We start from the raw sequence: 10526 nt of genomic DNA, 5'->3' as shown, positions 1-10526 counted from the left end.
TCACTTTTTTAGAGATTTTTATTCAAAAATATTAATTTATCTGCTGTGGAAGGACTTAGCCTACTTCTTTTTTTACAGATAATTTCTCCAGCCTTTGAAAAAATCCTCTCACAAGGGACACTTGTTGCTGGCATACAAAGATATTTTTTTGCAAGGACATACAAATGAGGAAAGATTACTGCTCTCTCTTTCCAGTAAGTTAGTGGATCATGAGTTCTGGGCAAATACGCATCGTTGATGTATTTTTTCACTTCCACTGTGGCATCAGCTGTAGCATTGTGTATCATCCTGGTTTGATGGATGCGAGTATCAAAAAGTTCCCATAAACTGTCCTGTGTTTCTACTGGTGTTGATGGTGATGGTGATGGTGATGATGATGATGATGATGGGTGTGATGTTGACATTTCTGGGTCTGAATAAAAATGAAAACAGCAATTAGTAACAAATCCTAAACTGACGGCATATATGAAGGATATATTATATTACATGATTCAGATTACATAACATAACACAGACTGAAACTGCTCACCAGGATTTGTGTTTGAACGCATCAGCGAAGCACACTCCAGTGTGATGTGCTTTTCAGCTTCCTGGGCTTCAATTAGTGCACATCTATTAAAAGTATAGCCTACTGGTTCATTATTTGGAAACCTTCCAGTGTTTAAAATCAGTGCTTTATATAACTTATAAACTTTATAAACAGTGTCCCAAAAGGTTGTAATTATATTTCAATTATAATTATATTTCAAACAATGCATACCTTGCTTAGATGGCCCAGCAGAGTCAGTAGCAGGCCTAGGTACAGGGGGAATGCCATCCTCTGCACCCTGCAAAATGGCAGGATGAGTGCTCCTCAAATGGCACATCATGGATGATGTATTGTTGCAGTAGGCTAGCTGCCGATCACAATACACACATCTCACTTTATTTGGGGTTTCTAAATGGAAATGCTCCCACACCACTGATGTACGGCATCTCTTCTGGGGAGCCTCCATTTTATCTATCTATCCAAATCTATCTATCTATATATGAATCGATCTATGTATCTAGATATGTATCTATAATCTATGTATCTATATATGTATCGATCTATAATATATGTATTAATATATGTATCTATAATCTATCTATATATGTATCGATCTATAATATATGTATTTATATATGTATCTGTAATCTATCTATATATGTATCTATCTATTAATCTAGCTGTCTATATATATTTATATCTATGTATCTATTAATGTGTCACTATATGTATACTCTGTCTGTCTCTAGCCTATCAGTCAATGTGTTGTGTAAATTTAAATGTAAGTCTAAATTGCCTATAACTAATCAAATCGCACTATGTCACTATATCACCAAAAATCCGCTATCTCAAAGTCAAACTCCTCTCACAAAAACCCACGAGGTCAAAATGCGTTTATTTCACTTTTATACAGATGTGAGATTGTGTGGTCTGTTCCCGACCATTCCAATCAAACGCTGATTCGGCGGACCACACCTGATGAAACACTTAGTGAAACACTTCGAGGCTTCGTTTGGTCATAGTCACGTGACATGGGTGTTTCGAATCACGCTTCGGATCAGTGTTTCGACACATCTGCGCTTCGGGATCTCGCAAAGCTTCGGAACGACTGTTTCGCTTCAGCCATCCTTACATATAGCGTACACGTACACAAAATAATCACTGGCAAAGGACATGAAGGGAACTTAAATACACAGATGATAACGAGACAACAGCTGAAGACCATGATGACAATGATGACTGGCAGGTGCGGGTAATGGTAGAGGAGGTGCAGGTGTGGGCCAAGGAGGATCATGGGAACTGTAGTGCAGACAATGACGATGACAGTGACAGTGAAGAAGACGATGACAGTAACAATGAACGTGACAATGAACGTAATGGTGACACATACACCTAATGCAAATTCATGTTTTAGGAACAATCTAGAATTCAAACTGAACACCCTGTAAAGATGACTAAACAGAAATTGAAACACTAAGAGTTAAAATTGAGAATTGAGTTTTAAAGGTTAAAGAAACTTCAAAAAATAAGTTTCTATCCTGAATTTGGACATTTGAAGCTGATATTTGGTCTAGCCTTGCAAAATAAGCATACCTTGGAGTCATTTTATCAATAAAGACTTGAAAATTAAGACTCTCACACTAGCAACATTGCCTCTTGAAGAATGACATACTGGTGCCAACATTGCAACATCGATGGAAGAGGTTGTTGCAAGATTCAACATTCCAGTAAACAACATGAAAGCAGTCGTCCATTACAATGGATCCAATGTTGTGGCTGCAATGAAATTGCTGGCAGACAAACATATTTGGGCCTCTGTCCGCTGTACTGGACACACACTTCAGCTTATTGTGAACAATTCCCTTAAAGAGACCAGCATCTGCAAAGCTTTGGGAGCTGCAAGGACCTTATATGAACATTTTAAGAGAACCAGAGCATAAGGTGGTCCAAGATGTTAGTACCCGGTGGAACAGCACCAATCTTATGGTGGGGAGACTACTGGAGCGATGGCCCATTACTGCCACACTTTCTGATCTTGAAGTGACTCCATGGGACAAACATTACTTTGATTTGAAGCCTGATCAGTGTTCACTGCTTGAAGAGCTGGCCCTGGGCCTGCGGCCTTTTCAATGTGCCACTGAGTTTCATAGTGGTCAAGAGTATGCAACTTTGTCATGCCTTCCTCAACTTTTTTGTGGTTTCAATCTTTTTGGGAAATCACTTTTCAGAGATCTTTGATGCCAGAAATATTAGACTTTATTTTACAACAAAGCAGGAGATCACTCCAGCTCAGTGGCCAGCTTCTCACATATATACCTACATACCTTCCAAAGATGGTAATACATCTCATAGATATTTTGAGAAATATTTTGTACCATGTGACATACTGAAATATAATAATTTGTTGCACCTTTCTTTAAGCCCCCAAAGGTCAAACCAAAGTCACCCACACACACAGAGGAAATAATAGTGTACAAATATATAGCTAAATTGTCTACGATCTACGATTAGTCGTTTATTCATTTTAATAATAATCGTTAGATTAATTGATTATCAAAATAATCGTTTGTTGCAGCCGCAGGGCCCTATCTTACACCCGGCGCAATGCAGCGCCAAGCGCGATGCAAGTGTTTTTTGCTAATTTCAGTCTGACGCAGTTATCATTTTCACGTCCTGCGTCACGTTGTTTAAATAGCAAATGCATTTGCGCCCATTTGTGCGCCCATGGGCTGCTGGTCTGAAAACGAGGTGTGTTCTGGCGCATTGTTGGCGCGTTGCTATTTTGAGGCAACAGAAATAGACTACGCCATTGACCAACTGAAATCTGGTCTAAAGTCAATGGCGCACTATTTTTGGTTGTTATTTAAAGAGTGCGTTAGTAATGTGCGCCTATAGGCGGGTCCACAACACGCGTACATTCTGCTTATTAAACACACAGGGACGCACACCAGCACACAAACATGCCAAATATTAAAATGAAAAGGATTACAATGTAAAAGATTATTATTGTGTACATAAAGATATGAAGGAATCCGGCTTGTCCCGTAGATGGTCTGCTTGCGCACTTTTACCTCGCGCACGAGCAGTTCCGTTTGCGCTCTGGAGACGGCTTCGGTCTCTCCACTATCAAATTCCGTCATGTAAATAGCGAATCTGCCATGGCGCAAGCGCAACTGGCATTTAAAGGGAATGGTAGATGAGACTCTGATTGGTTTAACGCATGTAAATCCCAAAACATACCCATTACTCATTAAGAGAATAGGGACAACCCTTTTAGACCATGCGCCTGGTGCACCGACCATTTTTCCCGTCGTTAAACTAGCAAAAGTGGATTCGGACACGACCTAAGTGAACTTTCGCCCTGCACTTTAGACCATGCGCTTAGATCGTTAAAATAGGGCCCCTAGTATGTAAACATACTGTGAATGTCATCTGAATGAGAGTTTTATCATGGAACCACCAAGTAAATATATCAGAGCACTTTAAATGATCAAAAGACATGAAAAAGGCCAAGTATACTTTCTTAAACATTTCCAAATTATTATACGGATTTCACATGTCTCGTTATATGTGGTTTGATAGTGGAGGCTTCCATTTCTTCAGGCATCAAGGTCAATAGAGTTTCTCTGTCTTTGAACTTTGACCTGTGTGTTTTTTGTATCACGGTATAAAAGAAGGCCTTGGTGCCGGCAGGCTTTTGTGAATTTCTTGCCATGTGATAGAGCAGAATGATTGCTTCTGCTTGACCCTGACCTCTTATTATATAAGGTGAGCATCTTATGATAATGTGTTATTCTGTGTAACAGGATCTTACACACACACACACACACACACACACATGCATGCACACACACACACACACACATGCATGCACACACACACACACAAATTTAATTGCAGTATATATATTAACTAAATGCATTACTGTAGTGCAGTAATGGATTAAGAGAGCTATGAAAGATAATGAATATACAATTTTAGTGATTCATTTTCTGCAGATATAGACATACATAAGATACCTGAATCAGACACTTTAAAATCTAAAACAATTGTTTGGAGACAGCTGCAAAGCTCATGGTCATAAATAATTCTACTTATTTATCAAAATAGTGAAAAACATAAAGTTGGTCTGGTGTGAATTGTGTCATGATACATATTCAAGATGAATGTGTGGTTCATAAATATTATATCATGTGACGTGCTCATAGGCTTAACTAATATCTTGCTGAAATCAGATCAGTTTTAATTAGGTTACGTAATCGGATGGACCAGGAAGGTTACCTAGCAACATCATTTTGACCTAATTAATATTCGTTATTATTACCCAAGCTCTCATCATATAATGACATCACAACTAGCCAGTCTGTACTTCCCCCTTCAAAAACTGTTTTACTGGCATTACCTTCAAGTTTCTTGTTTGTGGTAAGACATAAGAAAAGAGCGGAAGAATAATCAGCAGAAGAATGATTTTCTTTAGACCAAAAACAAATCACTGCTTTCAAAGTGTCATCTTTACAAATTTCTTCTTCTAAAACATGTGCGGATCCTATTTGATTAGCCACGTCCCATCTTCAATTGATTTCATTCAGCCTAAGAGCACAAATGTGAGCTGCGGAGATTGACTGATTCTGACTACGTAGAATAGAGATGTTTAAAAGGGAGAGAACAAAAAGAGAAGAGAGAAAAGAAGGACACGGAAGAACGTCATATCAATGTACACTAAAAGTATTCCTACTAAAGAATCATTTTCTCATAGTGCTCTATTGAGGTCTGAAATTCATCAAATAATCCACAGAGATGCTGCAGGCAGAACTCTGTAGTCATATGAATAGTAACATATGAGTATCAAATAATAGTCTGCATAAAATAATGCCTGATAACAAAATGTAGAAAGATGTTAAAGAGGAACTAATAGGCTCTTTTACAAAGTCTTGTTTTTGTGGTCGACTGCGAGAATAGATTTTCATGCGTGGATGTTCAAAAAACAACAACATTGTTTCCCTAATTTTTTCCATAGTTGCAGCACCTCTCTTCCCAGTCTGTCAGTAATTCTCTGGGGTGCGTTTCCCCAAAAGTATCGTTAGCCAACTATGGTCGTGAATTCCGTTGGTAATGACGGAACATGCAAGCATATTTGGCTTTAGCAAATGCACCCCTGTTTAGTTCCTGTCTCTATGAAGCCCCTCCTTCTAAAAAGCATAATGTGCTCTGATTGGTCGGCTGGACCAGTGTGTTGTGATTGGTCAAGTGCTTCGAGCGTGTTTGGAAAAATGTGGCATAACCGTGAGTTTCAACACTATACGTTTTACACGACAACGATATGCTTAAAACGGAGAAGTTTTTCCTTTGAGTTTTCCGCGTACAAAATGATCCCCATTCACACGGATCCACGAAAATGACTTAAAACCCTGTATTTTGCTGCCAGGCCATTAGATGGTGATGAAACACTATCAATTGAACATGCAATACACATGTGCATGACATCATCGTCTTCAGAGATTCACGTTTTTGTTGTTTACACGGAGACAAAAGAACCGTTTTCAAAAGTTTGCGTTTTCAGGCACCCAAAACGCAGTTGTCGTGTAAACAAACGACCAAAATGATAAAAAAGCGTACATTTTTAGTTGAAAACGGTGTTGTGTAAACAGACCCTAACTCAACTAGGCCACGCCCCATTATTTTTGCATGTGCCTTGGGTGGGAATTATTTAAATTAGGGATACTGTGATGCATGTTCCCAGAAGAAAACTCAAGACTACAATGGAGGTGTTTCAGGGAGTTCAGAAACAGTGCGCACTGATATAGAGAATAACTCCCAATGGAGGGACTTTGTTTGTGCTTTGTAACTTTGCAGACCTTTACACACTACATTACATTATACACTAGAGCAGTGGTTCCCAAACCTGTCCTGAAGGCACCCCAACACTGCACATTTTCTTTGTCTCCCTAATCAAACACACCTGATTCAACTCATCAGCTCATTAACCCATGTGATAATGAGCTGATGAGTTGAATCAGGTGTGTTTGATTAGGGAGACAAAGAAAACGTGCAGTGTTGGGGTGCCTTTTGGGAACCACTGCACTAGAGAGTTAAAAATGTAAAAAAAAAACAAAAAAAACATAATAGGTCTCTTTAAGGCTACATCCAAAATAACATACTTCCCTACTATATACAGCAGTATGTACAGTATATAGGAGGCTTTATACAATACTATGTAGTAGGGAAGGTGGACTACTGTATATAGCAGTACTATGTAGTAGTGAGTAATATGTCTGAATTCACAGTTGTCATAAAACAGTAGGTGAAAAGTAACCGGATGACCTACTAGTTACACAGAGATTCTGAATTTAAGTAGTTATAATGGTCGGGAATTAAGCACTCATTCAAAACAAGTACCTACTCGGAGAGGATGTAATTTCAGACGCAGCCTACAGTACATCCCATACCCACTTCAGCAGATGAGTCACCTCATTTAGTGTTTAGGATATGTTCACAAACTATTCAAAATAACTTTATATTATGGTAGAGATTAGGACATTGTTTATGTTTACACCAATAAATTACAAGGCAAGACACATGCATACTGTAGTGTGAATATAGTAGTGTGAACATGGTTAGACACAATGCATTTTAGCACAGCCTTGAGTGCCTTATTGCTTTTTAAAATGGTTACTTAATATTATGTATAAGTCATTTTCATTATTTTGAAAAGTACCAAAGAAATATCTTTTTTTGCCTGTTCATTGTAAGTCAATGGTGTCTAAAACTGTTTTGTTTCCCAATGTTCTTTATTTTTTCAAAAATGATAATATAAAATATGAACGATAACTATATTAGTATAAATAATGCTAGAATAAAACTGGAAACAACCCTTTATTATAGGTGTGAAAATGAATGTTTTAACTGTGTAAACCCATATTAATCAACCTAAAATCATTCTTTGAGGTTCAAAAGACAGAAAGAGATGAAATACACATGGCCTTTGTCACAGAAGTGATGTGAGGATGTCAGAATTGTAAAAGGATTCTTGCCTTTAATGTTTGATTTTGATGTGTTATGAAGTATTCTCCTTGTAGCACAGAACGCATCATTCAGTCTGCGGTGAAATGACTGAAGCGCAGGTGTGCAGAGCAGGTGTTTCTGCTTGCAAACCCCGTCCATAAACAAATCACAGTTTGACTAAATTAACCAATACACTGCTTTTGCATGCACAGCCTCACTCCATATGCGCTCGTGTTTTTGCGTTTGATCTCTCTGTCCGCCTCTCTCTCTCTCTCTGTGTGTGTGTGTGTGTGTGTGTGTGTGTATACGGATTGTATTTGAGCGTGTTTCCTGGGACTCAAACTCTCTGGAGGGAACGCTGCAACTAGAGCAGAAATACAAGACGAAATGAGATCATCGGACTGCGTGCTGATTGGCTGTCAAGACGACGGCCAGTTCCAAAGCCAGATCTTGCCTGATTCTCAATCTACAAACAATCCGCCACAAGGGAGTGCAGAGAGGTACAACAGAATGCCAAAGTGAGAAAGGCAAAGGATTCGGATTGATGTTTTATGTCTGGATATAGTCACAGGGCTACAGAAGCATGAAGCTGGAGGAATAACTTCACCTGTGCTGAAAAGTTGTGTTAAAAAATATATTTTCCCGAGTAGAAGGGCCCAGATCGCATCTCAGACTAACTGATCTTCTTCTCCCGGTGCCAGTCGATTGATCCGTGAGCCAGGCTCTCAGGACACAGCATGGGATTCTGAGGCCAGATCTGCTCTTCACAGGCGTTGCTTGCCAATGTCTGCCTTGAACCCTGGACTAACAAACCACAATTAATGATGTTCTTGTCAAATACACACGGCTGGATAACAAAAAAAAAAACACAAAAAAAACCCAAAAAAACACTGGATAACTGTTTTATTTATTTAAATGTTTTACAAAATGTTTTAATTTATTTTAACTGAAATCTGAGTTTAGATCTCGCAATCCTGACATTATTTCTTCTAAATCTGTTTACATCTCGCAATTCTGACTTTTTTTCTCCAGAATTCTAAATTTACAGTTCACAATTCAGAGTTGTTTTCTCAGGCCCTGTTTACACGAGAACGCTCGCGGGTGAAAACGTAAAAATATTTTATCAGATGTGCCTTTCGTTTAGACGGCGACGGCGTTTTTGGGGCTTAAAAACGCAAAAAAGTGAAACCACCCTCCAGAGTGGAAATCTTAAAAACGCTCCACCGTCGCGTTTCCGTCTAAACGGTAAAAACGCAAAAGTCTGCAAGACAGTGAAGGCACCGATCAGTGCTTCACATTGCCACCTAGCCGCCTGGAGTGCATACTACATCGAATTTCACACACTTTTGCGTCATCGTATGCGCGCAGATTTCCCCCCCATAATGCTCGTCTAAACGCAGAATAAAAAGTGATCACTTTTGCGTTTTCTCTTCAGATCGTTTCCGTGTAAACGTAGCCTCAGAATTCTGAGTTTAAATCTTGCAAATCGGACTTTATTTCTCATAATTCTGAGTTTACATCTCGCATTTCTGACTTTTTTCCATCCATTGACCTGACTGCATGCACATGCAAAATTGCGAGAAAAAGTTGAAAGTTGCGAGATTTAAATCCAGAATTCTGGTAAAAAGTCAGAATAGCAAGATGTAAACACCTGTGCAGATATAAACTCAACTCTGAGTTGTGAGATAAAAATTCACAATAACCTTTTATATTTTAACTCTGTGGCAGAAATACGTTTCTTCTGTAATGCATCAAGTCCAATGACGATGAATAAGATACAAAAGATCAAGTGGTATTGTATTTATTAAATAAAGTAGGTAATCCACAAAGATACAAAACAGCGTGCTAGACACAAACAATACTGGACAATGAATAAAAGGAAATGAGGAACTTAAATGCAGATGGTGTTGTACTCAAATATAGACAGGTGACAACTAATCAATCAAATGATGAGTAACCATAGTAACTAATGACAAACAGGAACACAGGAAACAAAGACAAGTGAACTAAAATTCCTTGGAAATGAAACTAAGACAAATAAAACTGAATGTAACACATATCCATTTCTCAATTAATACATTTTTCTATTTGTAATTGCGTATTATTTTTTATTTAATAAAAGTATATATTTTATTTTATACATTATTTTACTTATCTTTATCATCTTGTGGTAACATTGCAATGTAGTTAGAAATAAATTCAAATTTGGCTTATTTTCCTATTAGTTCCCCCCCACATGGGAATTCATGTCAAGGTTTAGTTTGGCTTGTTAACATGGTTCATGTTCTCAACAGAAGCTTCAATATCGTGTCACATCGGATTCCCGACAAGCAAAATTGAAAAACCGTTAAAGTAAGAAATGTTTCCCAAGATGACCTTGAAAGTTCAAGTTGTCTCGGGTTTCCGACACACTGATCAGTCATCAGACACCAATAGGGACAGATCAATGAGTGCCAGAAGAAAGCAGCAGAAGTCACTGACCTCCCCCCTGAGCCCTCGCATGAAGAACACATGACACCATCAATCCTGCTGACCTGGAGCCATCTTGCTGGAACATCCAGGCTGGCTTTTGTTTCTGTCGAGTATGAATAACTTCACCTGTGCTGAAAAGTTGTGTTAAAAATATATATTTTCCCGAGTAGAAGGGCCCAGATCGCATCTCAGACTAACTGATCTTCTTCTCCCGGTGCCAGTTGATTGATCCGTGAGCCAGGCTCTCAGGACACAGCATGGGATTCTGAGGCCAGATCTGCTCTTCACAGGCGTTGCTTGCCAATGTCTGCCTTGAACCCTGGACTAACAAACCACAATTAATGATGTTCTTGTCAAATACACACGGCTGGATAACAAAAAAAACAAAAAAAAAAAAAAAAAACTGGATAACTGTTTTTTATTTATTGAAATGTTTTACAAAATGTTTTAATTTATTTTAACTTTATTTTCAGTTTTATTTAATGCTGTTGGATGTAATTTTTATTACGCAACAAACATGTTA

General features: G+C 38.4%; 1 long non-coding RNA gene across 1 annotated transcript; it reads right to left on the bottom strand.

Moving 5' to 3' along the window:
* Positions 1-598, bottom strand: LOC309476581. The gene is made up of 2 exons (XR_014198286.1): positions 530-598; positions 1-412 (listed from the first exon to the last, which is right to left on the bottom strand). It is a non-coding gene; the product is annotated as an uncharacterized lncRNA (long non-coding RNA).
* Between the last annotated feature and the right edge of the window lie 9928 nt (positions 599-10526).

Source organism: Leuciscus leuciscus (assembly GCF_965113295.1).
Source record: "Leuciscus leuciscus genome assembly, chromosome: 1".
In the NCBI taxonomy this organism is placed as follows: Eukaryota; Metazoa; Chordata; class Actinopteri; order Cypriniformes; family Leuciscidae; genus Leuciscus; species Leuciscus leuciscus.
This window is presented reverse-complemented; position numbering and strand designations above follow the sequence as displayed.